At 43.8% G+C, this 6412-nt stretch overlaps 1 pseudogene; it reads right to left on the bottom strand.

Annotated features, from left to right (window-relative positions):
• Positions 1-4689: 4689 nt before the first annotated feature.
• LOC130120387 (serine/threonine-protein kinase 17B-like) lies at positions 4690-5603 on the bottom strand (annotated as a pseudogene).
• Between the last annotated feature and the right edge of the window lie 809 nt (positions 5604-6412).

Below are 6412 nucleotides of genomic sequence, written 5' to 3'. Positions count from 1 at the left end.
CACTGATTGTTTCAACATCTTAGGTGATTTTAATGTTCGTGTTGACAATCAAACAGACCCCGATGCTACAAACCTAATTGGCTTACTGGAGGCATTTGCTCGCACTCAGCAGGTTTCTGGACCCACCCACAATAAGGGGCATACTGGACTTGGTCATATCAAAATGACTTAATATTACCGTACCCTGTCATGGATGTTGCTGTTAGATCTCGTGTGTGTGTGTGTGTGTGTGTGTGTGTGTGTGTGTGTGTGTGTGTGTGTTTTAGTATGGTTTTCCTGTACAACAGAAGAAGAAGAATAAAACATCTTAATGACAATAAGACAATTGAAGCCTTTAAGAAAACTGTAAACGTGTTGTTGTGGTTCATAGCATCACAAACCGAGGATTTTGTGAACAACTTCAACTCAGAAATGGAGTGGTTGTTAGGCAGCTTGAGAGAGTGTCGCCAGGCCGAACAACAGTGGAGGACAAAACTTAAGGTCGACCATGAAAGTTACAAGGATAGAGACAGACTAAGCAGAACAAATACATTAAACGGGCCAGACAGCATTGTTCATTGAGGAAAATATTAACAATAGAAGTGCTTTTCTCTACTATTGATTGACTTTATTAATCCGCCATCTCCAAACCCATCAGATGCTGTCCACTGAAAAATGTGAGCAATTCGCTACATTCTTCAATAATAATTGCCATTAGACAGGACATTAGTGCCTCGAGATCCAGCAATGAATCTACCCTCCAGTTCTCCAAAAGTATCACTGGTGCCATGTCTCACTTTGACCATCTAGACCTTGAACGTCTAGACAATATTTTTGGGCAGCTCAGGTCGCTGCGTGGATCCTCTCCCTACCACATTTTCTTAAAAATGTTTATTTACTTTGCAGATGACGTCTTAGAAATTATTAACTGCTTTCTTCAGGCAGGTACATTTCCTGCATCACTTAAGACAGCTGTCATTAAACCACTTCTGAAGAAGAGCAACCTTGATGTGACAACCATTGCCAATTACAGGCCCATCTCCAACGTGCCATTCCTCAGCAAAATACTTGACAAAAAAAAAAGTTTATTCTCAAGTTAATAACTATTTAATAGCAAACAATCTTCTCCAGTGGTACTCACTAATTTTCTTAGGAGAGCCACTTATGAGTAAGACCATTCCTCAAAGAGCCACAGAGATTGCAGACATAACTCGAGTGGGGTTTTTTTTATCATCACTCTCAAGATATTTTTATGTTTAAAAAAAATAGAGTACCATGCTTTCCATCCTTACATCTGTTTTTATTCTCAATAATTACATTGCATTACCAAAATATACAATACTTGTTTGTAAGGCTGGGAGTGGAACCCATCTTATATATACATGTACATATGCAATTATACATAAGCATTATCAACATCAAAAAAATGTTTCGCAAATACAAAGCTACATACATAGGCTATACGTCCACCCATGATTCCACGCTGTTACGTAGCCTACATTCTATGACGTATCTTCAGTATGCTGCCATCTGCTGGATAATTCATTTCAGTGTGCTAAAACAGGACACAAACGGAACCTATAGAAGTAAGTTATAGCTATGTTCTTATCAGTGGATCTATATGAGGCACTAAACAAAGTCTCACGAGCTGCGTAAAGAGTAGCACTGTATCTAGCCATTTGTCAATCAGGTTTTCGATCTTACCATAGCACAGAAACCGCACTTGTCAAAGTTGTGAACGATCTGAATACGACCACGGATTCTAAAAAAAATCTGTTCTTTTGCTCCTGGATCTTGGTGCCGCCTTCAACACTGTTGATCATGATCACTATTTTTCTGAAGAGATTAGAAAAATGGGTCGGCCTCCCTGGCCTGGTTCTCAACTGGTTTAGAACATGCCTACAGGACAGGCAGTTCTTTGTGTCTATTGCACTGTAAATTCTAACAAGTTTAAAAAAATTAGGAAACCGATTGCCTTGGTAAAAGTACGGAAATTGACTTAAATGTGTCAAATCATGTGAAATGATTTCACATGACACAAATTAATTTACTTTCCCCAAGGTAATCGGTTTCCTAATCTTTTTTTAAGTAAACTTGTTACAATTTACAGAGTGGAGACTTTTCCATGGGCAAAGTGGATATAATGTGTGGAGTACCCCAAGGTTCGATTCTTGGACCATTACTATTCAATCTCTAAACGCTTGTACATGTTATACAGAAACACAAAGTAAATTACCATAATTATGCAGATGATTCACAACTGTACATATCCCTAGATCCCATACATTTCTTAACCCAGTATATTGACGATATTAATCTATGGATGTCAGAATTTTTTTTTCACACTGAACAAAGACGAGACAAAAATACTTATTTTTGGCACAAAGAGACAGAGAATTGCAGCTCATCTCAGCTCTCTGTTTCTAAAGTGCAAAAATGAAGCTAGAAATCTAGAAATCATAGACAGTGATCTAAATTTTGAGCGCCACATCAATCATCTCACAAGATCAGCCTTTTGCCATCTTAAAAACAATTCAAAACTAAGCGGCTTTCTATCAAAATCCGACTGTGAAATTAATCCATTCATTTATAACAAGTAGACTAGATGACTGTAATGGACTATTCACCGGCCTCCCAAAATCAGTTGTGCACCATCCATTATCCGAACAGCTTATCCTGCTCTCAGGGTCACGGGGATGCTTGAGCCTATCCCAGCAGTCACTGGGCGGCAGGCGGGGAGACACCCCTGGACAGGCCGCCAGACCATCACACAGAGCCCCCCCTCCCACACACACACACACACACACACACACACACACACACACACACACACACACACACACACACATACCTAGGGACAATTTAGTAATGCCAATTCACCTGACCTACATGTCTTTGGACTGTGGGAGGAAACAGGAGCCCCCGGAGGAAACCCACGCAGACCCGGGGAGAACATGCAAATTCCACACAGAGGACGATCCGGGACGACCCCCAAGGTTAGACTACTCCGGGGCTCGAACCCAGGACCATCCTGCTGGGAGGCGACTGCTCTAACCACTGCGCCACCGTGCCACCCTACTTGTGCAACAACTACAGTTAATTCAAAATGCAGCAGCACGTGTTCTCACCGGAACTAAAAAGTATGAACACGTTACACACGTCCTTAGATCTCTGCATTGGCTCCCCGTAAAAACTAGAATCGATTTTAAAAGCTGTTAATTCTATACAAAGTGCTAAATGGCCTTGAACCACACTATATAAAAGACATGCTGATTCCTTACAAACCAGAAAGAACTCTCCGGTCCGATGGCAGTGGTCTTTTAACCATCCCTCGTGCTAGGTCTAGAGCAGGGAAAGCTGCCCCAAGCAGATGGAACGCCCTGCCCGAGGACCTGAGAGAAGCCCCCACACTGCATTTAAAAACAGGTTAAAATCCTTGCTTTTTAGAACAGCCTAAGGCTAAGTTTTTGGTGTGTGCGTGTGTGTGTGGGGTGTGTGTGTGTGTAATATATTTTGATATTTGTATATGCTGCACTAATTATAATACAATCTTAGTGGTCTTTTAACCATCCATATATTCTGCAATAACACCTGTTGATATGCATATGTATTTGCACTTTTATGATTGAGTTGCAGTTGTGTTGTAATTTTATGTAAAGCACATTTTTGTTGCCCTGTCTATGAAATGTGCTATATAAATAAAGTTTGACTTGAGTAGTATATGACTAAAGTGGGCCTTCATATAGACAGACACCATTCGCTGATCGAAGGATCATGGGCCAGGTGCAGTGATTCCCTATTAGAGAACAGATGACTGCTGGAGATAAACTGAAGGAAAGGTGAACAAGAAAATGGCAGTTTTCCAGTTAGGCACCTCAAGTAGTATTTGCAAGGTAGACATGACTAAAAAGTTTGCTCTTTTGTTGATATTATTTCGAATCTATTTCAATAATTAGAGTTCAAACTGAGTCCAGCCTCTCTCCAGGAATTTGGTACCAGAGCCCAAGCTGTGTGCAGATGTGCCCAACTATATCTAAACTTAGCACAAAAAGTAAGGAAATTTGTGTTTGGTAGATTATTTCTTTGTTGTAACAATGCTTCTTGGCAGTAAATCTTATATCAGGCACCTGATTGTCAGCACCTGGGGTACCAGAGGCTCAAAACAAGAGTCAATAGCAACAGCAAAACAAGCTGTTTGGCATTGGCAGAGAAGATTTGGCAGATTTTTCATGGGCGCAACCCACATACTCAGCTCTGCTGCTCATCCCACAAATGCATGTTCCCTACAAATGTGGCCCCGTTTAAAAGGGAAATAAACAGGCTTTCCAACGGTATAAGATTTATTGCCAAGAAGCATTGTTACAACAAAGAAATAATCTACCAAACACACATTTCCTTATTTTTTGTGCTAAGTATAATTGGTACCGCTCCACCTCCCGCACCAACTCAGGCTCCTTCCCTGCCATAGAGGTGACATTCCACATCCCGAGGACCAGTGTGCGATGCCGCCCGGCCTGGATCGCACCCTACCCCGATGCTCATCAATGCAATGGGTAGTGGGTCCACAAGGGGTTTTTTTTCTGATAAAACCATTTAAAAGCCATGGGGGAATAGTGGGCTACCTTTCTCTATGCCAACTATCCTCATGTTGTGCAGCCCACTATTCTCGTTTTATATTTCTTTTTATTTTTTTCCACTTTTTTTTTTTTTTTAGAAGTCACCATCCACGGTAGCAGGTGTCTCTTCATCAAGGTGGAATTTTTTTTGCGTGAGAGTGTGGCGACTCCAGGGAATTCTCCTTGTCCTCAGGATCTTCGCTGTTCTTTTCGTGGAGGATGCATGGTGTAACTGGTTCTGGGCCCTGCCACAGACAGGGGTGGCTCATACGGTCTGCAGCACTGGGCCTGTCCTCAGGTGTTTTGACCAGCAGCTTGCGAATAAAGTCCACAGCTAGTTCTGAAACCCTGGAGAAGACGTCCCTACTGTAGTCCACATCACCCTAGGAAACATTTAGGTACATCTCCTGTTTGTCATCCCCCACAAATGGAGCACCCATTACCAGCATGTAGGCTATGCCACCTATGCTCCCTAAGTCTGTTGCTGTTGTGAGTGGCTCATAATTCAGGATCTCTGGGGCCATGTATTCAGGTGTCCCAAGAATCTCTCTGAGTTCCCCAATTACACCAAGCCTACGTGCCAGGCCAAAGTCCACGATCGTTGTTTCCCGGAGGACACAGACTGGTCACGAGAATGTTTTGCGGCTTGAGATCCAGACGCACCAGATTGCTCTGGTGGAGGTGATGAACTCCCTCCAGCGTTTGGCAGATCAGACGGGTGATCTGGGCCTCTGGCAACAACTCTTCAGGCACGCCGTGGTCAAAGATGTCTCCACCTGCAGCATGTTCCAGCAAGAGAACAATGTCATGGTCTGTCTCATAGGCAGCATGGAAGCTGACCACGCAGAGGTTGTTACGGGCCATTTCCAGGGCAGCCATCTCATGTATTACTTCCGCCTGGCAGTCGCGACCCCACCATCTCTTCTGCAAGAACTTGGCCGCAAACATTGTTCCCGTAGCTTTTTCCACTCAGTGTTTGGCCACCGCAAACATTCCCCTGCCCAGTTTCGTGTTGAAAAGAGTTCAGATTTGACCGAGTAGTCTTCCCGTCGGCCCGCTGCGGCTGTCCAGCCGCCTCCGAGGCAACACCCTGCCTTCAGTTTCGTATATGGGGACATTTATCTAAACAACGCGCTAAAAGTGAAATACTGTCGCGGGCTGTTATTTACGCCTCAGTGTTGCCGAGCGGCGTGGGCGAATACACGATGCCGCGACAGACCGGGTGGCCGTTAGCTACTGTTAGCTAGCAATAGCGGCTAGCGACCGCGCTATGCTAACCTGCTGTAACTTGATGTTGGTACACTCACCCTTTTGGTGTTGAGCGACCAAAGGGGGTCTAGCTGATCACTCTCTGTCTCTTCGCTGGTATAGGGGTTTGCTTGGGGCTGTAACCTGGCGGGTCCCGGCATAGACGGGAGGAGCAGCTCGACTCACGTCTATACTTGTAGGATTCCAGGTAACAACTGCCTACGCTCCCGGGTCAAGCTGGCTATCCCCGCGACAGCGCGTGCCCCCCACCCAATGGCAGCTTCCCTCTCTAGTAACCCTGACAACAGCCCCGTATTGACGAGGTTTGCACACCGGAGTCTTGAGTCAGAGGGTTTTTATTCGTCGCTCTTTCCACATATAAAACTAGGATGGCACGACAACCCTACGCTACTGCCACCTACTGGTGAAGCGGTATAAAATCATGAACTGATACTGCATGTACTTGTCATATCAATACATCTTCCCTTTTTTTTAAATAAAATAAAAACAGATAACATGCTATGAACCATAGCCCTGTCTTTTTTAATTTACCCAACATTTCTGCTTTT

The sequence above is a fragment of the Lampris incognitus genome, chromosome 11 (assembly GCF_029633865.1).
Source record: "Lampris incognitus isolate fLamInc1 chromosome 11, fLamInc1.hap2, whole genome shotgun sequence".
NCBI lineage: Eukaryota > Metazoa > Chordata > Actinopteri > Lampriformes > Lampridae > Lampris > Lampris incognitus.
This window is presented reverse-complemented; position numbering and strand designations above follow the sequence as displayed.